The sequence below is a fragment of the Physcomitrium patens genome, chromosome 24 (assembly GCF_059467195.1).
Source record: "Physcomitrium patens ecotype Gransden chromosome 24, ASM5946719v1, whole genome shotgun sequence".
Classification (NCBI taxonomy): domain Eukaryota; kingdom Viridiplantae; phylum Streptophyta; class Bryopsida; order Funariales; family Funariaceae; genus Physcomitrium; species Physcomitrium patens.
The window spans coordinates 11,564,116-11,591,517 of record NC_143433.1 but is presented as its reverse complement, the minus strand read 5'-3'; the positions used below and the strand labels follow the sequence as shown (position 1 = coordinate 11,591,517).

Below are 27,402 nucleotides of genomic sequence, written 5' to 3'. Positions count from 1 at the left end.
GGTATGCATTAAAGAAAGAAATGAATGAAAAACTATGTTTTAAACTAGGTAAAGGTATTTTAAATATAATGTTATACCTTTTAGACTCACAAATATACCAACTATTTTTTAAGATCTAATGAATGATGTCTTTCGTGAGTTTCTTGATGATTTTTTCATGTGTTATTTAGAAGACAACTTAATCTATTCTAAAAACGTAAAAGAGCATGAAATTCATATTTGTTATGTATTACAAAAACTTAGTGATACAAGATTATATGCCAAGTTAAAAAAGTGTGTATTCCACATTAATCAAGTTGATTTTTTAAGATATATCATTTCCAATTAAAAATTAATTATGGATCCAAAGAAGGTCCAAACTATCATAGATTGGAAGATTCAAAGAATAGTAAGGGAAGTGCAATGCTTTTTGAGCTTTGTCAGTTACTATTAGATCTTCATCTAAAACTTTTCTTAAGTTACAATTCCACTTATACATTTGACTTGTAAAAACAAACTTAAATAGAGTAAAGAAGTCGAAACATCATTTGATGCTTTAAAAAAAGAATTTATTTTTACTTAGATCTTATATCATGTTGACTTCTGCAAGATATTTTTTGTAGAAATAAATGCATCAAATTTTGCCTTGAATGTAGTATTATCACAAATGAGAGAAGATGAGAAATTCCATTTAGTAGCTTTTTATTCTAGAAAATTTTCAATAATTGAGATTAATTATGAGATCCACAATAAAGAATTCCTTGTAATCATGGATTCATTTTAAGAATGGTGTCATTATTTAGAAGATGCCTTGAATCCAGTCATCATACATATAAATCATAAAAATCTTGAGTATTTCATATCAGTATGTATTTTAAATTATGGCCAAGCTCGTTGAAGCATGTCCTTATCAAGATTTGATTTCAAGATCACTTATTGACTTGAAAAGCAACAAGGTTTGTTAGATGCTATTTCTAAATAATCTTATCTTGTACTAAAAAAAAGAGATGTATCTTTTGATCAACAAAGAAATTTTTTCTTGAAGTCAAATTTTTTTTACCTTTGAGTAAAAAAATCAATATTAATCATTGATTCAATATTTGTTAAGAAAATTCAATCAAGTATGTTCTCTGATTCTCTTGTCTATGATATCAAAAATAATACTTCTAAATCTCATGATACTTCTAAGTTTGAATTTAAGAACAACCTATTCTATTACAAGGAATGATTATATATTCCAAAAGATGGGATACAATTATGTATTCTTCAAACTTGGCATGACTTTCCAACAGGTAGACATTTTGGATACAACAAGACTTTAGAGCTGATATCAAGAGATTTTTGATGGCTTCAAATGTAGAAGGTAGTCATAAACTTTGTGCAATCATGAGATATTTGTTCAAAATCCATAACTCTTGACCATCAACCTTATGGACTTTTTTAGCCATTACCTATTCCAAAACAATCATGATCTTCTGTTTCTATGGATTTTATTATAGATCTTCTAGTATAAGATTCATATGATTCTATATTTATAATAGTAGATTATTTTATTATAACGGCTTATTTTATATCATATATAAAATCTATCACAAGTCAAGAAATAGCTAAGATTTTTTTAACAACATTAATTGCTATTACAAATTGCCTAAAGATATTATATGAAATAGATGGATTCAATTTATATCAAGATTTTGGAAAACCCTTTTTAAGATTTTAAAAATAGATATAAAGTTTTGTTTGGCTTTTTATCCTAAAATTGATAAGTAAATAGCATGGTTGAATCAAGTTTTGGAGTAGTACTTAAGATATATTATCAACTATCATCAAGATGATTGGATAATTTTTTTTACTATTAATAGAATTTATATACAATAATTTGATATATTCTTCTACTCAACAAACACCTTTCTTTCTCAACTATGGTTATCATCTACAACTTCATACTTTTGACTTTTCAAAAGTTGATAATGCTACGGTACAAGATTTGGCAAATCATTTGTCAAAGCTCCATGCAATAATGAAGATAAAATTGAAAGGAGCTCAAGAATAACAAAAAATTAATGTAGATGCTTATTGCAAGGAGCAACTTTAATTTAACATAAGTAAGAAGGTATGATTATTTCATTACAATATCAAGACTACTAGTTCTTGTGACAAGTTAAACTATTGTAGGTTTGGACCTTTTCTTATTAGTGAATAAGTCAATCTTATTGCTTATCAATTATATCTATTAGAGTCTATAAAGATCTACCTCATATTTCACTTATCCCTTTTTCACCCTTATAAGACAATTAATATCTTAAAAAGAAGATAAATGCTACCTCGTCTCACAGAAGTGGATAATAATCAAAAGTTCGAAGTAGAAGAAGTCTTAGATTTAAGGAATTATCAAAATAGATTAGAATATCTTGTTCATTGGCATGGATATGATATTAATGAATGTACATAGAAACCAACAAAAAATCTTGCAAATGTAGCAAAGAGAGTTGAAGCTTTTCATCAACCACATCCATCAAAATCAAGATGAATAATAGTAAATCTTTGCTATAAAAGAAATAAGATTAAAAGAAGATAATATTCTACCTTCTATCCTTCTTTTTAGCTATTGTACATTTAATATGCTAAAAAGATGGAGAGCCAATAACCACCAATTTTAACTCAAGAACTTTTATTTGTGGACTTACCACATAAGACATTGCAATTGTTACAATCTTTAAGACAACAAAAGTGAGATGAAGATCTTCGCAGATGACATGTTCTTTCTTGAAAAGATGGTGAGATATAATGTATTTAATATCACAACCTTGGAAGAGACTCCTGATGTTTGGTGATTTTATTAGATTTAAGAATAATTTTTGACGACATTTCAAATGTTTTATTTAAAAGAAGTTACAAAGGATTCAACAAAAATTAATTAATAGGATAATCTTCTTGTCTTCATATGAGTTACTATTGATAGCTAAGAAGATCTATCAACCATACTTGATAAAAATAAAGATCAGAGCATGTGGCAAAGATAAATCTCTATATCTTGGATTTCTTTAATATATAAAGACTACTCTATGTAGAACTTGTCCCAAGAAAAGGAGATAATTTCATGGATATACAAAGGTGTCAAGGATACAAACAAGAAGAACATATATAAACTCATAAAATCTATGTCAAAAGTAAAGTGATAAAATAGAAGAAAGTATGTATATTCAAGGAAGAACAAGAATGGCTATTGCCATAGATTTGAAAATATAAGACTCTTCAAACTAAACTAAGAGCAAGAAAGGTGTTGACAAGAGTGAAGAAGACCTCACTCTTGCCTCTATATATACTATTTAACTAAGAGCTATATAATGACATGCTATACGATCTCTAATATGCATCCAACTTGCAAGACATATGTCTAATTTGCAAGGTAAGTTTTTTAGGTGTATGCCATATGTCCAACTTATACTACAAGTAATCAATATGTCAACACGTAGCCTCTTTGTTGGTCAAGTTTTCAACCTACGAATCACCTATAGACATGTATAAAAGTAAAGCAGTGTCTATGAAGCTTCTACAAAGTTTTTCTTAAGATATTATCATATTTATCTATTTTGACTTACTTCTAACCATTCTTATTATCTAGATAATTATCAAGATAAATATATATGTTTGTTACATTATCCTTTCTTCTAAAAATGAGTTCTATGAGGAGCACTGATTATAAGTTGATGAAATCAAAGATGCACCAAATTGTATTTGCCATGTATTCTGATCTTTGTTCCCTTTGAAGGTAGTTGATAGGTCCCTTCAACCATCAATAATGTCTCATACCAAGGCAAGAAGACCACCTTTTATATTTGATCATTATTCAGGCCTTTATAACTTCTTTCAAATAAAACATTAGTAATACCATGAGGAGTAGTTTCTACCTCCAAAAGTATCATTAAATATTAGGAGTTCCTTCTAAGATCGTGGTACCAAACGTGTTGTATCTTGCCATCTATTTTGAAGAAGAATATGTCATTCTTAAGGATCTTTATGTCAATTTTGGCATCCCAAAAGTTTCGATAGTTGCAATGTCTCATTTGGTAGTATAGCAAATCATAGCTCTTAAGTTGAATATATTGATTGTTGATTCTCCATATCATAAGTATAAAAATATCTAAAGAAATAAAGATACAAGATAGAATGAAATCTCCATTGGACTTGCTTTGCTATATAGTAAAGAATTTCTTGACCCTTTAGCTTGATTTTGATGGATGTTATTGATGAAAAGCTTTAAATTTGGCTGATGCATTTGCTAGATTTCTAAATGACTCCCATGTACAATCATAAATGTCATATCCATGCCAATGTACTAGATATTCTAACCTATTTTGATGTCGCCTTGAATCTAAGACTTTTTCTATCTCAAATTTTTTATTATTGTCCACTTCTATAGGAGGTGGTAGTATTTGTCTCTTTCTTTGTATAATCATTGTCTTGTATGGCACAAATAAAGATAAATGGAACATAGGATGGATTTTCATAGACTCTGATAGGTGCAATCAATAAGCAACTAAATTGATTTATTCACAAATGAAAAATTGACCAAATATATGATAATTGAGTTTGTCACAAGGACAAATAGTTTTAATATTATGACAAAGTAACCATATCTTATCTTCCACATAGAATTGAGGTTGTTCCTTGTAATAGACATTTGCGTTGGCTGTTTGTCGTTCCTTAGCTTCTTTTAATTGTGCCTTCATTGTTTCATGTAACTTTGACAATTGATTTGTTATATCTTTTGCCACAAAATTATTAACTTTTAAAAAGTCAAAAGTATCAAATTGTAAATGATGACCATAATTGGCAAAGAAAGGTATTTGTTGAGTAGAAGAATGTATCAAATTATTATAAACAAACTCTACCAATGGCACAAAAATTGTCTAATCATCTTATTGATAGTTGATAGTACACCTCAAATACTGCTCTATTTATCTATAAACTTAAGGATAGAAAACCAAAGATATTTTTATATCCACCTTCAATATCTTCAAAAAACTTCTCCAAAATCTCGATAAAAATTATGTTCTTCTATCTGATATAGTCTCCCTTGATGATCCATAATTGCAATATATATTGTCTAGGAAGAGTTTAGCTATTCCTTCACCTGTGAAAGATTTTATACATTGTAAAGAATATATCAACTTAGTGAAATAATCTACAATCACAAATATGGAATCATATGAACTTGAAATTAGAAGATCTGTGATAAAATCTATAGAGACAAAAGACCATGGTTGTTTTTGTATGAATAATGGTTGGAGAAGTCCATAAGGTCGATGACAAGGAGTTTTTGATCTTGAACAAATATCACATATCTACACAAATTCATTAAATAGCCTTCCACATATGAAACCACCAAAAATATTTGGATATAAGCTCCAAAGTCTTATTATATCTAAATTATCATATTGCAAGGAAATTGTGACGAGCTTTAAGAGCACGTAATTGTGCTTTTTTTTTTAGAATATATAAACATCCTTCAAAATAAAATAGGTTCTCTTTAAACTAAAACTTGAAAGTATCTTAAGAATTAGAAGAATTATTTTTAATATCATAAATAAAAAGGTCTGAGAACATATTTGCTTGAATTTGCTTGAGAAAGGTCAAATCAACAGTCAATGTTGATTTCATTGTTCGGAGATGAAATTATTTTGGCTTTAGTAAAATTATCTTTTGTTAATCAAAAGCTATTTTTTCCTCTTTTGATATAAGATAAGAACATCTAGAAAGGGTATTAGATAGACCATATTATTTTCTTAGCTAATAAGTGATATTGAACTCAAATCTTAACAAAGACATGCTCCAACAAGCTTGGCAACAATTCAAAACAAATGCTAATATAAAATATTCGAAGCTATAGTGATCTGTATACATGGTGATTAGACTTAAAGCACCTTCTAAATAATAATGCCATTCTTGAAAAGAATCCACGATTGTAAGAAGATTTTTGTTGTGGATCTTATAATTAATCTTAGCTACTAAAATTTTTCTTGAATGAAAAGCTACTAGATATAACTTGTCATCTACTCCTATCTATAACAAGATTGCAGCCAAGGCAAAGTCTGATGTATCTATGTCCATAAAAAATGCTTTAGAAAAGTTGATACAATGCTAGATTGGTGCAAAAGTAACAACTTTCTTTAAAGCTTCAAATAATGATTCTTTATTCCACTCAAACTTGTCTTTATAAGTTAAGCCAATAAATGGAACTGCAACTTAAGAAATGTTCCTGATAAAGATTCGATAGTAATTGACAAATCCCAAAAAACATTATACATCTTTTATTGTTTTTGGAATCTTCTACTCTATGATTATGTAAATTTTTTTAAGATCCATCATTAGACCATTGTTTGAAATGATGTATCCTAAGAAATCAACTTGAATAGTATAGAATAGATACTTTTTTTTTTATCTTGGCATACAATTTCGCATCTGTAAGTTTTTGTAATATACGACAAATATAAAATTTATATTCTTTTACATTCTTAGAGTAGATTAAAATGTTATTTAAGTAACAAACAACAAAATCATCTAGAAACTCACAAAAAAACTCATTCAAAAGATGTTCAAAAGGAGTTGGTACATTCGGGAGTCCAAAAAGCATGACATTATATTCAAAGTTTCCATACCTTGTTCAAAATACAATCTTCTATTCATCTCCTTTTTTAATGCGGACTAGATTGTATGTTCTTCATAGATCTATTTTTGTATAGAACTTAGCTTGATTTAATTTATCAAAAAGTCCAAATATCAAAGATAGAGGATATCTATTCTTCATGGTAATCTTGATGAGTCCTCAATAATCTACATACATTTGTAATGATCCATCTTTTTTCTTCACAAATAAGATAGAAACTCTTGTAGGAGATTTTGAATGGTATATGAAATTCTTGGCCAAGTTTTCATCAATATACTTCTTGAGTTTAGCCAACTCATTTTGTGATAAACTATAAATTGGACCAAATAGTGGCTGAGTTCTTTCTTTAAGATCAATTGAATAATCATATGGACAATGCTTCGACAGAATATTTACATTTTTTTTTTCAAAAACATATTAAAAGTCTTGATATTGACTTGGAATTTTAGTTGAAATCTTTCCATTATTTAAAATGGCTATAGCGTAAATAACAAAAGACAATCTTTTTTTTGTAGCATGCAAAAAAGCTTTTGTATCTACAAGTATAGGTTTGGCTACACTAGACTCATGGCTTTCTACTAAATCAGAAAAACTCTTAATGATGTTTGAAGAAAAGTCAAATTTATAAGAAATACAATCTATCACAGGATAATACTTTTCTAGCCACAATAAACTTAAAATTACTAGATTAGAGGGAGATCTAATTATATTAAAAATTATGCAATAATTATGACTATTGATTACTACATCTATAGGAAGTATTTCATGAGTAACATCTCCAGAAGATGATAGATGATTGTCTATGACTTCTACATGTACGGATTTAGTTTTTTATACTTATTGTATATTATGACTTTTAACAAATTCTTCATTTAAAAAACAACCTGAGGGTCCTGAATCTATTAAAGTAAAGGCTTTGTGATTGTTAGATCTTAAATGTATATCTATTATAAAAGAAGGAGAGGATTATGATGAGAGAATAAGACCTTTATTAGGAATTGTAGAAGTTTTTTGCCACACGATCCCTATTGTAGTTGGAAAAGTTTATTTTTCGACATGTTTTCATCTTTGATAGCAGTACTCCTCATTTTATAGTTGTATTTTTTCTTTGGACAATATTGAGCATTGTGTTTAGCTTCTTTATAATATAAACATAGTCTTTCTTGACAACGACAAGTCTTTTCTTATTTGATAAGAGGTTTAAAATAAAGTGCATCAATTTGCATATCTTCTACTTCAAAATGTTTAGATTAAGCAGTAGTTGGTGTTGTTATTGAATTGTAATAATATTAAAGTTTCCTTTTGCAATTCTCAAATCTAATGCAAAAAGTTGATTATTCCGTTTCACAGCAAAGTCAATTGCTTGATTCAATATCTGAGGATTACATAAATTAAACATCAACTTCTTTACTTCATATTGTAATACATAGGAAAATTGGCTGATGAATGCTGCATCATCCGACTTGATATCCATTGTTAATTGTCAAAATTGTGAAGTATATAATATCATTGATCCATTGCCTTTTCACAAGATACAAATCTTGTTGGTTGGAACACGGATTGTATCATGTTTTTTATACATAGATCGAAATTCTGCTAAGAATGCTTCCAAATTATCTAATATTTGATTACGTTGTTATATTGTAAATACTTATAGTATGTAAAAGTTAATTAAAAAATATTATATGTTGATAAATCGAGATGTATATTAGATTCGTTAGTAGATTATATTTAAAGGAGTTGGTATAAGAACTTACTTTGTTTTTTTTTTTACTTGTTTTGATTTTGACATTAAAGAAAATGTAGGGCCTAAATTTTTAATATGAAGCCTTGGAAGAAGGTGGATGCCTAAGGATGAAAATTTAAACTAGTAGGAAGTTAAGTGGGAGGGATGAAAGTAAGGCATGGTCGGATGAAGGAAAGGAATGAGGAACTTTATTCCTATTAATCAAATATCATGCCCAGTGAACTTTGAGTAGGCTGCTTGCAATCTTAACAAGGATTTTGGCAACTTCAAAGAAAGCATTTGGCAAATAAAAGAAAATATTATAAAGTTCAGGATTTGGGCCACAATTTGTGTATAAAAACTAGAGGATTTGGAGTTAAAGTGAAGAAAATATAGCTATTTGAAATTAAGATATTAATTTAAGACATACTATTACTCTTTCGAGAATAGGAGGAATTGTATGGCAACTTTTGAAGATCAAAAGGTGTGGTTGGAATAGCAATTTTAAAGTCTATATCTTTTATTTAAGAAATTTTGCTTTTAGAGTTTATGTGAATAAATTATAGGGAGATTAAAGCAGCCCTTTTAAATCAAAGGTAGTAAGTGAGTGGTCTTATTTTTAGTAATGGTTGGAGCCATTACTTAAGTTTTTGGACGAAATTTTGATTCAAACTTTTTGAAAAATATAATATTTTATGTTAAAAAGCTATGTAATTAAATTTTGTGGCATTTGAATTTATATTTTGTGAGATATGAAGAAAATTGCACACGGGTATATAAAAACAAGAATTTAAAGTGATTATTAGAATTATCAAGATATCTCAAGATCTATAATGAATTTGCAGTTGAAATTTATTATAAAAATTAATAAGAATATATTAGTACCTAATGTAAAATTTGATTTTGTTTGGACAGTTGGATTAGAAGATATGAGGTGTTGAAATTCAAGAAAATTTTCACATAAGGATATACAAGGATTTAGAAGATTTTATCATGTTTTGGATGTTGCTAGTTACTTGAGGCTTATGTATTTAGTGTAATTACTTAAAAAAGAAAAATTACATATAAACTTAGTGCTTTTCTTATTTTAAAGCTTGATTGAGCAATTAGTGACAACCAAAAGCCCATCATTTTCTTGAAGCAAATTCTCTCTACGTCCACAATATTGTTCAAGAAATAATGAAAACCATAATAAAGCAGAACTTGAAAGTAATGTTCCAATAAACTTGACTTGTGAACCTTGAATTGGATAACTTTGAGGTTGTAGTTCAATCACCAATTTTACCTAATTAATGAATCTTTGAAACTTAGATCTTGTGCCATCAAACTTCTCAAGCAATCCAATTTTTGGTTCTTTGAAACTTGAGCGATGTTCCATTGTAGGAGAAGTAGTATGGCTTGGTGTAGATGTTGAAGCAACTCCAATCATCTCTATATCTTAATTGCCTGATAATCTTATTGCTCCTTATGGTAGTAGACTGAGTTGATGCATTGCAAGTATTAACTCTCTCATTTGCTCTTGTATTTGAGCCATTGCATTCTTTATTTCAGGAAGCTCTATCATACTGGCACAATAAAAAGAAAGGTTTCTATTCTCACAAAATATAATATTCAAGAATAATAAATATATATATATATATATATATATATATATACAAAAAATATCAATTTAGAAGAGGATAATCTACAACTTGTAATACGCTTATGTCTTATCAAGAAAAAGGGGTAATCCACTCTTAATAAAGAAAAGACAAAGCTTTGATATTATATGACCAATTTGTACTATAAGTAGTCAACATGTTGACATGTAGCCTCCTTGTTGGCCAGATTTTCAACCTATCAATCACCTATAGACATGTATAAAAGCAAAGCAATATCTATAAAGCTTCTAAGAAGCTTTCTACAAGATATTATGACATTTATTTACTTTGACTTACTTCTACCTATTCTTATTATCTATATAATTATCAGGGTAAATATGTATATCCAAGAAAATAAGTACTCTAATAATTACCTATATGATTGGGTAGAAATAAATAAAAGAAGATAAAAATAAGTTAATTTTATAATATCTTCTAAAGAAGCTTTTTAGAAGCTTCATAGACTTTGCTTTGACTTTATATATATTTGTTGTTGATTGATAGGTTAGAAACTTGGTCAAGTAATTAATCATGTCTTAATAGCTTGTGGAACAAGCTAACTATGTAGCACACATATAGAAGACTTGCCTTGCAAGTTAACATATGTGTCTTGTAAAGTCAACACGTTTTGGAGGTCCTATAATAGATCGCTACATAGCTCCTAATTAAGAGTATATATGGAGGCAAGAGTGAAGCCTTTTTTATTCTTCTTAATACTTTTTTAGTCCTTAGTCTCATTTTAAGACTTTCTAGTTTTCTTGTTTTTGATAATAGCCATTCTAATTTAATATTATATCAACTTTGAGTGACTTTCTAATTTCTTTTTGTGATACAAGAATATATTGAAGATTTTCTTTCTTCAAGATTCATGTCCTTGACAATAAGATTGTCATTAATAAGAGAATATTGCATGCTTAAATAACCTAGTGTATGTCCTTCACAACCACAAAAATGTAATTTTTTTTAAGATCCAAAATTGTAAGGTATATCTCTTTTGAACCATATGATTTGTTAATGCTACTATTATAGCCTTAGAGTTGGATAGTTAAATTTTCATTAAAGTTGAGAAGCATATGCTTATTTTACTATATATATAAATTAATTATATTTTCAATACAAATAAAATGACATAATTGAGATAACAATGCAATCATTGTTTGTAACTTACATGATGCCTCTTGGATTGAGATAATAACAACAATCTCAACATTATCTATACTATTTTTATTATAAAGATATATTTCAATAATTATCCATATAATTAAATAGAAGTAAGTGAAAATAAATTTATTTTATTTTATTTTTTGAGGAAGATTTCTAGAAGCTTGTAGGAGAAGTTAACTATGAAAAATGCATGTAAAAAACTTACTTTGCAAGTTAAGATACGTGTCTTATAAAGTCAACATGTGTAGGAGGTTCTATAGAATATTGCTACATAGCTCCTAGTTAGATAGTATATATAGAAGCAAGAATGAAGCCTTCTTCACTCTTTTCAAGGCCTTTCTAGTCCTTATTATTATTTCAAGACTTTTTAGTCTTCTTGTCTTTAGTAATAGCCATCCTAGTTTAATACTATATCATCTTTGAGTGATTTTTTAGTCTTTTTGAGTGACACAAGAGTGTATTCATCTTTTAGTTCTTTGAAGTTCATGTCCTTAAGAACTCTTTGTTTTAAAACACTATGCATCAACTTCTTGATGTTTCTTTTGTCTACAAATCTTATAAGTACTTTTGGACTTATCAATGTTGAACCTTTAATTTTATATTAGATGGTCCTTTTTCAAGGCTTGCTTCTTTCTTATATGCATTACTAAAGAACTAATCTTCTCTTTTCTTTGCATCTACTCTTCAAGGAATATAAATTGTACCACTTCTATTGAGATCTCTTCTTGTTTTCTCAATGCAATCAATTAAACAAGCCAATCCTATGACTTTGGCAATACAATAAGTATGATAAATGTCATACTTTGTTTACTCATTTCACCATGAGATTCAATATATTAATTCCTAAGATATAAAAATCTTCCTAAGAAAACTTTCCATAGATTCTCTATCAATGTATCAAAGATTGTAAAGTTTCCTCATCAAAAATATCTCAGTAGTAACTCTTGAAGGCTTGTAGATCTTACCAAAAATATTCCATATTTCTTTTGCAATCTAACATTTGTATATTTGAAACAATTGTGAAGGCTTCACATTGGAGGCAATCTATGCTTAAACTTCAACTTTGCTTGATTTTTGTTTTGATTTTGCATTCATATCCATAGGACATTCCAATGCCATATCTATATGTATGTAGAATTTATAAATATGCATCAAATGCTTTATAATAAATGCCTAGTTGTCATGGTTCTTTTCATCCAACCGATTAGTGTGGTGGTTGATTGAAGATGATGCCATTGCCAAAACAACTAATATAATAGCAATAAGCAATAAGATTATTTAATAATAAAAAAATTAATAATAACTATAGAAGAGCAATTAACAAATGTTGTACCAAATGCAATAATAGAAGGTAGTGATACCAAACTATAATGGAACAAAACAACACTTCTTCAATACCAACAACTGATCAAATCTAGTAGAAGTTAAAATTGGCAACATCAATAGAACAAGGCTCTAGCAACAACAAGATGGAAACAATTCATTTCAAAAAATTCATTTATATTTTTCATCCATAGTACTTGTTCAACAAAGGTTTTGATACTATGTTACAAAAATGGAACTTCATTTGGGTTTCAAACAGGAATGTATTGGTATAATATAGGAGACGGTACTTCATAGAACTTGCCATATGTTAGATAAGTCCCAGCTTGTGGTACAAACAGTATGGTAAAATTCAACACCAACATACTAGTTGATGATGGACAACATCCTTAAACCTATAGTATTTGATTCATCAGAATAAGTGCACAATCAACTACAATTATATTCAAATACAAGCCATTAGAGTAACAATACTTTATGTGAACTGAATCCAATGGTGAATACAAGAATGCATGCAATTGAGAATGAAAAGTGAATCTGCTGTACCAGCAAGAAAAATTATAGCTTAATTTAAATAAAATATAAAAATTAAACAAAGCTACTACTTTGCATCACCATGAGGAGGTCACTGCTATGAATTCCAAAGTGACGTATAAAAAAAACAGACAAATTCTCTTGACAAACCACATATTCATATCACATAGGCTCATTTTAAGACTATGATCAAGTACGAATTCTATCAAATTCTGCACATGAATAGAACACTTTGTGCAACACAATAATTCAACTCAGCTCATATTTTTCCGAATAAGATCCGATAATCTAAGATGATAATTAAAAGCATAAATTTTAGGAAACTTTTCATCTTAAACCTATCTGCCTCTACACGGACATGCAACCAATACTTGATCTATACTAATTATTCGAAGTTAAATCTTAGTCTACAAAGTGCATAAAAAGTTCATTTTGTTATCTTTAATCTTTGCTCCTGTGTAATGTAATACCACTGTTGTCGTCTCCTACCCTACATGCTGTGCTCTAGAAGTGCAGCATCTTCAGTCACACTATACATATAAAATTGCAATGCATTGAAGTGGGTTTTCCCCTTCTCAGATGCCAATAGTGTGTGCGCTTTGGCCGCCGAAAGATGGTGAATTTGGAATCTGACATCTCTTAAGTTGTTGCGGATTGTGTGGACCGCAGACTAGCGAAGTGTTGGGGATTTATTTTATTTATTTTGATTAACAATGACTATAATTTTTTTCCTTTTTACAGTGTTTTAGGAGTCATTGGAGACTGAACCTTGTGGTACACACAAGAACTCGTCAACGTGGGTGTACTGGTGAGCCTCCGATTTTCCATCACCATCTCGCTCCTTGCGACCCTTGCGTCGACCTTCAGGTTCTTGCTTTGCTCGATTCCCTGTCGACAGCGTAGTGGATGGAACGTCTTCCGAGCCCTTCGATGTGTGAGGTGCTGAACCTTTTGAACTGGTGAGCAGTGCTTCGCTCTCCGCAGAGTTTGGTGAGGCCCCGTTGAACTTATCTGCTGTGTGGGGTTTGTTTGGTTAGCCTCTGACAACTTAGGAATCTAGGTCAAGCACAATTCTGTGTTTCTTCGTCGGTGGCAGTTTTCATCTGCCTGAATATTTACAGGGTGATTTTTTTCGGACAAGGGTTCAATGTAAATGTTTTTTGCTTTTTTATGTGGCGATTTCAGGTTGTAGAATTGGTTCGACAGCAGTTGTCGGCGATGCAAAGCGTTTTGATCGCCAGGGTAGGATAGGAGCTTGAGTGCAGTGTTGGTGATTCTGTATACTGGGAAGGGCGACGAGGATGCAAGGGATGGAATCTGATTCGCTTCACAAGTTGGAGACTGGTGCCATACCCATTGGAGAAGACAGGTCGCCCTTTGTGATTCCGATGAATCCTTCCCGTGGGTTTCTTCACTTCTACTTGGAACTTTGCCTTGACTTAAACAAATCACGTAGAACCCATATGATGAATTTTCAGAACGCGATTTCAATTATGTAGACTCTTAGTGCGTGAAAGGGTCATATAGCATAAGTTTACGACATAATCATAAAGATTTTATGGTCAAGATTTCACTGTGGCACCAGGAATTTCCCAAGAATTAAGTTATCTTTCTGTCTTGTTGAATTCGTATCCAGGTTTGATTCGATATCTCATTTTGGAATATCTTGTGCTGTTTACCAATCCAGAGTAATTCACCCACTTTACAGTCCCCTATGTTGCACAATGCTGATGCTTTCCTGGCCCTTACACTTATTGACACATATTTTCATATTCGTTCTGAATTGACCATCAGACCTAGCACCCAACTTTGTTTGTGTTTGCACATACTGAGGGATATTACTCTGCCTCAATCACAGGCATGTGGATTGATCTTCCAGGGAATGTAGGCTGGGGTGATGGAAGGAGGGGGAGGTACAAGGATAAGAAGAATCGATGCGATTGGTGTGCTTTTCAGCGCTACGTTTTGGCTGGCGTCATCTTTACATTCATTTTTTGGGTAAAGATATCGTGGAAAGTTGTGAATTTATTGGTCAAGTTCATACTAACTTCGTTTTAAGCGCTTTGAGTAACACCCAACGAGCAGGTGATCAGGAGTAATTTGAAATAGTGCTACATGACATTTTCAGGTTGGCTATAAGATCTGGACGAGCGATTGAGGGCCTTGTAAATTGTTGAGGCATCTTGCCCAAAATTCTTTTAATTACATTCTGTTATTTATTGGTGAGTATCCCTACTTGACTTCGACGAGCTCTTTCAAATATATATCTATATAAATATATTTGTGTGTGTATGTGTGTACGTGCTCGGTCCCATACAGCTGTGCATGGTGACAATCATACTTTTCATGTGAGGTGAGGTTCTTGGAGAATGTGAAGTGAATTTCTCCAATGATCCGTACTTGTTAATGATTCTGCACACTGAATTTCTTAACAGTTTTCCACTGCCTTACAATATGCTCTGTTTGTGGATTTGTACTCAGTTTGTAGTAATCTTTGGAGATGTGCACCAAGTGAAAAGGAAGCTTCAGAATTCAGTCATGGAATTTTTTTCCAATTTAATGGCAACTCATCTGACAAATTTCTGTCAAGGAATGATCATCTTTGCGTCCCTGAAAGCTTACTTAACTGAGGCTTTCGTTGCAACTTTTGGCCCAGAAGCTTGAAACAAATATGATTGTGCCTTCCATACTCTTCGACATGTGCTGACGCTTCCATGCTGTCGTGTTCATGTGCAGGTGATACGCTGCACGGAAGGAGTTTTCAATAAGCTTGTGTACACTAGTGGCAAGATCCTAATAAGAAAGACTAACGAATTTAAATCCTTCGGAGTTCAGTGACCATTATGCTAGTGCCAAAAACTGTTTGCTGCATAGATTTTTCTGTTAGTTCTGTTTTGGTGCAAGACTTCAATCTTGTCACTAACTTTTACCACCTGATATCTGAAAAGGAGACCATCACAAATAATGGACCTCCTTTCACTGGTCATCTAGAAACTAGGTATGCTTTCCCTGAATTACATTGTTCGATTCATGATAAATGAATTGGAGGTTTAAGAATATGTGTGCACAGTGGGTATGAAGTAGTAGGAAAAAGTCAAAATAACTTGGACACCTGGAAATGTTTTGAACTGATTAAAGTGGCTAACATATTTTTGAACTAATTATTGCTGCACAATTTAACATAGTTTACATGCTTTTGTGGATCAATCATCCTCAAAGAATATAGAAGGCTACATTGCACTCTATAAGTCATATATTTTGTAAATATATTTGGTCTTTACACCACATGGCATTGAAATTGAAACTGAGCTTATTGTTTCCCTCTACGATTTGTTTTGAATGATTGCTTTTATTTGCTGTACTTTGATTGAAATGTGAACTTGAATACAGATATTTGTTAAGAATTATTGGATTTGGATTTGGATCTAGAACTTATTGTCAAGAATTATTGGTTGTAAGTTTGATTGAACTTTTCAATGGCAAGTATGCTTATGCTTTTGTTATGCCTTCAAAGGATATTTGTGGCAATTAGACAAAGAAATAGATATGGAGAATATTGTCCAATTAATTGTAAGATCAAATTTGATCAGTATCCAATGGTAATGCCAAAAGAATGTCATGTAATAGAATTTTCTTAAATATTCAATACTTTAGATTGAAGATATAATAATTATCAGTTACTATTACTTGTTGAAAACTAGGTGAAGTCAATATTTTGGGGAAATTGATCAAGATGGCAGATCAATTCTATCACTAAAAGTTTCTTCTATACGGCCTTAAGAATGCACTAGCTAAGTTTCAAAGGGTGATGGACCAAGTATTGGCTAATTCATCATTTGCTAGGATCAACATTGATGATATTATTATTTTTAGTATTAGCCTGTAGAATCATGTGAGATATTTACAAGTGATGTTTAAGCGATTATGGCAATAAAAATTGCGTTTTCATTGTAGAAAGTATAAATTCTTTTATAAATAGTTATCATATTTAAGCCACATGAATATCTTAGCAGGTCGTACCATGTAGAAAGCAAAAGTAGATGCTTTACAAAAAATATTAAAACTAAATGATTCACAATTTTAGATTTTTTTTTAAATTAATAAATTTGTCAAGGATATGAATCTCAAAGAACTAATAGATTAATATACTCTTATGACACTCAAAAGACTAAAAAATCATTCAAAGGTGGTATAAATTAAATTAAAATAGCTATTGCTTAAGATAAGAAGACTAGAAAGTCTTCAAATAAGAGTATGAACTAAAAAGTCATTGACAAGAGTCAAAAAGGCTTCACTCTTGCCTCCATATATACTATCTAATTAAAAGCTATATAGCAACATTCAATAGGACCTCCAATATGTGTCCAACTTATAAGACACGTGATTAATCTACAAGATAAGTTTTCTACATGTGTGCTACATAGTTAGGTTGTTCCACAAGCTACTAATATAGACAATACGTGGCTAACTTGTTGATTAAGTTTTAAATCTATCAATAAATTACAAATACATATAAAGTCTAATATGCATCTATTAAGCTTCTAAAAAACTTTTCCACAAGATAATATAAAATTCATCTATATTATATTCTATCTAAAACTTCTTATAATCAATATATATATATATATATATATATATTTGTGACCTTACCACTTTTTCATATGACATGTTCTATGAGAAGTAGCAATCAAATATTGAAGAAGTCTAAGATGTGGCGAATTATATTTGCCACATATTTTAATCTTTGTATTCTTCAAAGGTAGTTGATAAGTCTTCTTAGCCATTGATAGTGTCCTATATTAAGGCAAGAAGATCACCCTATTATTTGATCATTATTGAGACCTTCATATATCTCTTCAAATAAGACATTTGGAGTACTATCAAGAGTGATTCCTACCTTTAATAATATCACCAAGTATTGGGAGTCTTTTCTAAGGTCGTGATACCAAAAATATTATATTTTACCATCTATTCAAAGAAGAACCTATCATTCTTGAAAATCTTCATTTCTATTGCATCATCTTGAAAGTTGTGACAATATTAATATTTTTTTAATAATTCAGCAAATGATAAATTTTGAGTTGAATGTCATAGTTATTGGTTTTCTATCTTTTTAATGCCACAATTATATAGAAATTACAAATAAGAATAAAAGGTAGATTTTTTTTTTTTTTTTTTTTTTTTTTTACAGCAAAGATTTGCTATCCTTCAACTTGATATATAGTTTTGCTCAATAGTAGCTAGCTTGACTTTCAATAATTATCCAAATTTTGGAATTAATTTAATAGTAAAATTAAGTGATTGTGACTCTAGAATATCAATATCAAGATTGGAGAAGGAGGTTGGCCAATACTTAAGCATAGTTTAGAGATTATTGTCTATTTGGTATGTGAAATATTTTTTAATTTTTTACTTATTTATTATTAATTTATTTTTTATTAAGTTTATAAATTTTGAATCAAAATCAATAATTTAATTTTTATTTATTAATTTTTTATTTTTATTATAGGATTTATTTAAGATTTATGACTCAATTAGTTTTTTCTTAGGATTGATTTAAGATTTAGTTAGGATTTCATTAGGATTTGACCTGAGATTTGATTGAGGTTTATTAGAATTTAAATTACAATTTAATTAAGAATTAATTAAGATTTTGAATTAGTTAAAATTTGATTAGGATTATTAAATATTATTTAAAGTTAATTTAAGATTCTATTAGACTTGATAGGAATTTTTTTGCATTTTTACTTACCTTCCATAGCTAGGTGCTTGATGCATTCTTAAGCATTGATATACATAATATAATATCATCTTTCTAATATATCTATTGTCTTGTATGAATTAAGAAGAGACACATGGAATGTGGGATGGATCTTTATAGACTCTAGTAGGTGCAATTGATAAGCTACTAAATTGATCTATTTACTAGTAGAAAATGGTCCAAGTTTATAGTGTTGCATAGTAATATGGCTATTAGGTGATAGAAAAATATATATATATATATATATATATATATATTATCTAAAATATTAGCATTAAAGTTCAAGAACAACTCTCGTGTGAATTTCAGGAATTATTTTTTATTTGGTGTGTTTGATCTTCTTCAAAAAAATTATACTTTTTTCCAACTTGATTAATAAGAAGTGAAAAAAATTGAGTCAAAATCAATAATTAGATCATCAATAATTAATATTTTGATTTATTATAGGATTTAAGATTTTTTTAAGATTTGATTAAGATTTATTAGGGTTTAGTCTAGGATTTGATTAGGATTCGATTAAAAATTTAGTAAAAATAATAAAGACTTAAATATCTATACATAATTCAATTTTTGAAGCAATTGAATGATTCGGTAAAGAAAAATTGGTGTTGAAAGATCAACATTCAAGTCAAAGAAGGAGGGCAACCAATGACTAAGAAATTTTGAAGCTTTTCTTACAATTGATAGATCCAATTCTTCTCAAATTTTTTATTCTTTTTCATTGCTTATTGATTGAATTTTAAATATAATATTAATTAAGATCTATAATTTAGTTAATATTTATTAAGGTTTCAAATAGCTATAAGATTTGATTAAAATTTACTTGGAATTTTTTTGGAGTTTTTTAGAATTTAAGATTTCATTGGGATTTAATATAAAATTAGAATTTATGATTTATTTAGGATTTAATTAGGATTTTTTAAAGATTTTTTAAAGATTTTTATAGGATTTGATTAGAATTTATTTAAGATTTGATAGGATTTGTTTAAGATTTAGGATTTCATTAAAGTTTGGTTGGAATTGGTTTAGATTTTTATTAGAATTTGTTGACAATTATATTAGAACTTGATTAAGATTCAATTAAAATTTTTATTTTTGATATTTTTTAAAGTTTTTTTTATTATATATATTTTATTAAGATTAATTTATGATTTCTTTATGTTCTTTTAATAAATTCTTGAAACTTCTTTTGAATTTAAATAAATATTTATTATCATTATCATAATTTAATTAAAATTTATTTAAAATTTTATTAGAATTTTTGGAGTCATCTTGTTGCAAGTTCATTTTTTTTCCATAATCAAGTATCCAATATATTCTCAAGCAAACTCTATATAATACGACAATGTTATATTAAGATTTGAATTAGGATTTAATTAAAATTTCTATTTTTAATATTTTAAAATATTTTTTTAAAGTTAATTTATGATATTTTTATATTTTTTTTATAAGTTCTTTAAGATTCTTTTGTAATTTAATTAAAGATTGATTAGCATTGTTATAATTTAATTAAAGATTTTTTAAGATTCTATTAGATTTGTTAAGATTTTCTAGTTGCAAGTTCTATTTTACCTTCTATAACTAGGTGCCTTATGCATTTTTAAGTAAAATGCATAAAATATGACAACAAAGTCTTTGTAGAGAGTATTTGCCTTAAGAAAGCACTGAGCTTTTAGCTATTACTAATTGCTCAATCAAGCCTCAAGATTAAAAAAATCACCAATTCTATATATAAAATTATCCCTATAGGAACCATTACATCAATACACAAGCCTTAAGTACCAAAGATTACCAAAAATGTGATAAAAATATTATAAAACCTTGTATATCTTTAAGGAGAATTTTTTCCAAACTTCAACAGCTCATATCTCATGATCAGATAATCCAAACAAATCCAAATTTTACATAAACTACTGATGTACTTTTAACAACTACTACAACAAATTTAAATTGCAAATTTATTACGGATCTTGAAATATCAACAAAATCCTAATAGTAGCTTCAAACACTTGTTTACATTTTGCCAATTATAATTGTTCAATCATTTTTTTTATAGTTGATGGTACACTTCAAATATTGCTCTAAACTTAATTTACTTATTTTTTTTTGTTCACGAATTTGAGGATAAAAAATTGAAGATAGTTTTATGTCCATCTTAAAAATCTTAAAAAGAATTCTCTAAGATCTTAATACAAATTAAGTCCCTCTATCTCATGTAAAATCCCTTGGTAATCCATAATAGTGATAAATGTTGTCAAGAAAAAGCTTAGTTTTTTCTTCATCTATAATAGATTTTATACATAATATTAAATGTACTATCTTCATGAATTTATTTATTATAAGAAATATAAACTCAAAAGAACCTAAGAGTAGAAGATCCATTTTTGTATAATATGATTTATAATCTATAAATATATTAGGTATCTAGTTGTAGAGAGTTTAGTTTTAACTTATTGCCCAAGCTTTAGTAAGTGATATATTTTATTATAGTGGATCAATAAATACAATAATATTCAAAGATATTATATTAATAAAATATTTTATATTTACCAAGTTTTATACATAAGGCTTTCTAGAATATTTAAAAAACTCCTAAAATCTTTTGTTATGTCAAATTATAACTAATCATTTTCTAATAAGTTAGATTTTCAATAATTTTAGAAAAAATCCATAATCTCCTTTAAAAAATTCATATTTATATCATAATTTTATTATAGTCATATATCTCCATCTTTAATACATATATATACATATATATAAATCCTTTTATTTTATATAAAATATTCAAATTGTACCAAAATCTTTTCAAAATATTTTTTCTTGCAAAGGATTTTTTTTCTCCAAACTTTAGAATTTTATATCTCTTGATTAAATCATTTAGTTTTTTTCAAATTTTTAGATAATATAAAAATTATTTTTAATCTTTAACATAAAATAAATAAATTATAAATATACTTTAGATCGTTTGACATCTTAGAAATCCCAGCAGGTATTCTAAATTCCAATTTATAAGCACCTAAGTACTATTTTCTTCATATCTAAAAAATCCAAAATTCAAATTCTACAAAATTTGGTATATAGCTTTACAACATAATAATATACATTTTTAAAGAATTTCAGCCAAAGATTGATCCAAATGCCTAAGACATGGCTAAAATTGAACCTCTTATGAAATTGATTCATTGACAAACCTCAATTTGGAAGTGTTGTCTTTAAGTAGAATTTTTTTATCCAAATTAACTTGAAATCTTTTTTTTTTTTTTTTAATAAAAAACGTAGTTTTTTTTTACCAACTTTTCAACCGCACAATCTAATCTTCAAAAGTTCTTTATACACATGTGCTATGCCTCAAAGAGTAATAGTAGGTACAAAATCAATATCTTAACTTTGAGCACCTATATCTCTTTTTATAAAAACTCCAAATCACAAAAAATTTGTACCAAAAATATACCCAAAATTCTAAACTTGATGTCTTTAACCTTTGATATTCAAATTTCTTCAAAAAAATAATCCTAATTCCTAATAAGGCCTTAGGCACCTTCTTTGAAGCCCATTGGATATAACGTTTTGCCAGTAAGAATGGAGATTTTCATCATTCAACTCCATTCATCTATATGAATGACTTAACTAACTTTTTTATATAAAAAATTCTTCTTTAATAAGTTTTATATAATATGTATCCTAAATATCAAATAAAAAAAATAAAATAAGATTTTAAGAATCACCAATGTTTAATAAAGGGATTCTAAATATATAAAAATTATATATTTATAAGTTATAAAAATTATAAAAATCATATTTTATTGAGGTTTATTTTTATAAATATATTATCAATATAAAAATCAATCTCAATAGTAGCCTTTTTAGACTAATTATTTCAAAATAGCAATCTAATCATATTTTGTAATCAACTAAAACCTAATAATATGACTTTCACTACATCATATAATAAATTATATACTAAATATATATGTGTATTATTTTTACATGGTAGCCAAATTATAAAACAATACTATGATAAAATCTATAGAAATAAAAGTTTATATTTATTTTAGAATAAGTAATGGCCCAAAAAATCCATAAGATTGATGATAAGGAGTTTTTGATTTTAAACAAATGTGACATGATTGCATAAGGTCTTTAATTGCCTGCTACATTTGATGCCACCAAAAATCTTTAGATATTAGCTCTTAAGTTTTAAAGTATCTAAAATGTCTGACTATTGCAAAGTCATGATGACCTTGAAGAATATGTAATTATGCTTTGACTTTTAGAATGTATAATCATCCTTCAAAATAAAATAGATTATTCTTGAATTTAAACTTAAAAGTATCATGAGATTTATTAAGCTATTATGACCACTAATTATTATATCTAAAAGAATATTTTTATGGATGACATCTCTAGAAGACAACAAATGACCATCTATTACTTCTGCATGTATAAGTTTTGTTTCTTTCACTAAGAATATTTATTATTTTTTGACAAATTCTTTGTCTAAGAAAAAATTTGAGACATCTAAATTTGATAAAGCTAAGACTTTGTGATTTTTTGTTCTAAAAAAACTTCTATTATAAAATAAAATGAAGGATTTGTATAGACTTTCATTTAGATAAATAAACTTTTGGAAACTTAGAAGATATTGCCATGACTTGACTTAAACCTCTTCAATCAAATCTTTGTTCTTAACATCTTTCAAAGAGTCAAGTATCACATGTAATAGCTTGAGTAATAAATTGCTTTAATAAGTCTTCTCTTGGCATTGTAAATAATAAATCTTTGATGTTATTTTTTAATCTATATCAAAATTGATTGATAAGGACTTTGTCATTCTAATCTACATCATAAGTGAGGTTTTGGAATTTTTCAACATATATGGTGGTTAAATATGATCCTTGTTGTAAAGATACAAGTTTAGCATTTGTTATGCTTTTTCAATCTCTTTCTCTAAATGTAGTCATTAAACTTTTAAAAATAAATTAAAACCATAAAAAAATTATGAATCTTTTTCCATCAAAGGTGTAAATTAAAAAAAGAACATTCCTAGATAGAAGTGCACCTATGAATGAGCATGAATAATTCTATCAAGATATTGGAGAGGATGCAACCTCAAATAGAATTCATTTTATTGTAAAATCCATTGAAATTTTGATCTTATTTCATCAAATTTCTTTGATATACTTATTCTTACTTCTCTCATACTTGAAGTAGTAAGACTACTCAGATTTCATTGTAAACTTGATTTATTTACTTCTTTCAATCCTACAATTTTTTGGCATAGACTTTGAACTTCATTCTTGACTTTTTCTATATTCATAGGAATACTATTTGCATAATTGACATTAGAGATACATGATATTTCCACCCTAAGAGTATTAACAAGCTTGTGAAGATCTGCAATAGTTACAAATCTATTCTTACTTCCATTAATAATAGCATCCATAATTTTTTCTTCTATGAACAATTCAAACAAATCCAAAAGTCAAATTTAAAAAAGATAATTTATAACCTCTAACATTAAATAAAAATTTCTATAAAGAAAGATAAATTAGTTTTTTTTAAAAAAAGATTAATTTTAAAAAAATTAAATATTAGTATAAAAGTAGATATTCCACAATCTATGAAATACAACAATATATGTGGATTAATCCACTCACTTCAAAAAAAAAATAAGAACAATGACTAGATACTTTTGTCAAACTGTCAAAGACATGAATTTCAAAGAACTAAAAAATTAATACTCTTATGTCACTCAAAAGACTAGAAAAACATTCAAATATGATATAAAATTTAATTAAAATGACTATATTAAAAATAAGAAGATAAAAAGTCTTAAAATAAGAAAAAAGATTAAAAAAGTATTAATAAGAATAAAAAAGGCTTCACTCTTGCCTCCATATATACTATCTAATTAGAAGCTATGTAGCAATGTTTTATAGGGCCTTTGACATGAGTCCAACTTGCAAGACATGTGTCTAATTTATAAAATAAGTTTTTTATATGTACGCCACGTAATTAATTTATTCCACAAGCCACTAGAACATGCAATACTTGGCTAATTTATTGCTTTAAGTTTCTAACCTATCAATTAGCTACAAATATATATAAAGTCAAATACTCATCTATAAAGCTTCTAAGAAGCTTTGCCAAAAGATAATATCAAATCTACTTATATTTATCTTCTATTTTATATTCTTTGCCTAGACAAATATATATGTGTGTGACAAAACTGCTATCAAAGATTCATTAAAAAATTTAACTTGATTTCTAAGCTTTTAATTATTTTTATAAGTAAAAATTATCTAAAAACTTAAAGTTTCAAGCAATAATATGCATTTGATACTTTGAACCAAAAGCTAGGCTTAGCTCTAGTGCTTTGACGTTTGAATGATATTAGATCTTTTTAATTATATACAAATTGGAATGCAATTAGATTGGAAGTAATCTTAACATAAAAGGATTATATAGAAAAAAAATATAACATTTTATTTTTTTTGGAAGTAATAAAAATATGAAGTTAAATTACTAATCTTATAAAAGATAAGCTTTGGTAGTAATTTAGACCATTTTTTACTTCCAAACTTACTTGTACAAGCAATGGTTTATATTAGTGATAATCATCAACCTTTAAAGTGGCTTATAAAAATAGACAAGCTTATTTACATGCTTGCTAAATGGATTTTATTGCTTCAAAAATATGGCTTTAACATTGTGCATTAAGCAAGTATTATTAATTTAGATGTTGATAAATTTTTCCATAATCTAAATCTTTTGAAAGAAGACTCAATTGAATCTTGATAGTATAGAGATTGCAATAAAGAAGTAGTTCTTAATAGCATGTTATCATAGACATATACATGTAAGCCAATAATTACTTATATAAATAGATAGAAGTAAGTAGAAGTAGATAAAAGTAAATTAATTCTATAATATCTTTTATAGAAGCTTTTTAGAAGCTTCATGGATATTGCTTTGACTTTATAGGTATCTATAATTGACTTTTTGGGTTAAAAAAGTGATCAACAAATTGGCCATGTGCCACACATGTTGTTAGCTTGAAGACCAAGCTAATTATGCAGTCCACACATAGAAAAACTTGCCTTATAAGTCAAGGCATGTCTCCTACAAAATCAACACATATTGGAGGTCCTATAGAACATTGCCATATAGCCCCTAGTTAGATTGTATATATAAAAACAAGAGTGACGCCCTCTTCATTCTTGTCAATTTTTTTTTTGTTTCTACTCTAATTTCAACAGTCTCAAGTTTCCTTGTCTTTTGAAAATAAGCCATTCAAATTTCTTTTTAATATATGTACTTTCTTATCTTCATTTTGTTGCTCTTTCTTTGACACGGATTTCATTGGTTTATGTATCATCTTTTAATTCATGTCCTTAACAAATTGACAAGAATAAACTTACAATATCAAAGCTTTATCATGTCTTAATTAAGAGTAGATTATTCCTTTCTCATGATAAGACATAAGCATATTAGAAGTTATAAATTATCCTCTTCTAAATTGATATTATTCTTAATATTTTTTTTCTCCTACTTATCTTGAATGATATTAGATATTTTTCTTAGTATTATTATGGCAAAGCTTGTTGAAATAAAGAGTGCAATAGTACAAATGAAAGAGCAATTGAAGGAATTGATGCATGTAATGCATCAACTTATCTTACCACCACAATGATGTCGTGATGTAACACGACTAACAGATGAAAGAGTGTAGAAATTATTGTAATGTAGGAGATCTTAGTTCAAAGTATTAGAACAAATTATCTTAGAAATATAATTAATAGTCAAAAGGGTAGTAAAACAAAAAGGTACCAATGTTGCTTTTTAGAAAGGTGACTTCTACTTACTTTGTACGACCATAAGTAAGGCAAAACAAAGTAGATTGAAAAAATAAATAATATGAACATCTTTAGAAGGAAGTTAAGAATAAATTCTAGCAAAATTTACTTAGAAAAACTAAATATTGATACCTGGAGAAGGCCGGTTATGAACCAGGATCGAAATCAGACCCTGAGGTACAAAACCGAGTCTCGATGATGACTCCAAGGTTTTTTTGCAGATCGAAGATTGAGGTTTGATGGCAGATTAGATAGAGTTTTTATGAGCATTGGTTTTGGAAGATTTGGAGTTGTTATGACTTTGTAAGAGCTTTGCAAAGTCAAGGTTTGTTTTGGATGGCTTGGATTTTGTAGAATAAAATAAGATTTATGTTTTGGATGATTTCTAGAGTTTTTAATAGATCTACATATAGAATTTTGTAAGTTAATGGTTATAGTTATATTCAATATGTGTTTTGAATTTGAGCTCGATCTAATAGTTGAATTGAAGATTATGGAGGTTTAAGTGAGTCAAGGTCTCAAAAAGTAGAATTCTTGGTCCAATGAGGGTTTTTAAGATTTCTTACAATCTACTTGTTGGATTGGAATGAAACTTATATGAGAGGATATTAGACTTGTTTTTCTATGTGTATGAGAATTTTGAGATCAATCAAATAGTGCAAAAAAGAGATATTGGCTCTGGAAGATTGGCATCAAGGTTGGAGAAGGAGGCAGACCAATATCCAAGCACGTTTTTGAGGTTATCGTCT

General features: G+C 28.1%; 1 long non-coding RNA gene across 5 annotated transcripts; it reads left to right on the top strand.

Moving 5' to 3' along the window:
• The first annotated feature begins 13,532 nt into the window (after positions 1–13,532).
• LOC141044865 (uncharacterized) lies at positions 13,533–16,197 on the top strand. Of its 5 annotated transcripts, XR_016500565.1 has the most exons (6): positions 13,784–14,026; positions 14,222–14,437; positions 14,673–14,724; positions 14,895–15,034; positions 15,165–15,258; positions 15,773–16,093. It is a non-coding gene; the product is annotated as an uncharacterized LOC141044865 (long non-coding RNA). The 5 variants fall into 5 exon arrangements; XR_012216603.2 differs by lacking the exon at positions 14,673–14,724 and having other exon boundaries at positions 13,533–14,026; positions 15,773–16,197; XR_012216606.2 differs by lacking the exon at positions 14,673–14,724 and having other exon boundaries at positions 13,618–13,995; positions 14,916–15,034.
• The last annotated feature ends 11,205 nt before the right edge of the window (positions 16,198–27,402 follow it).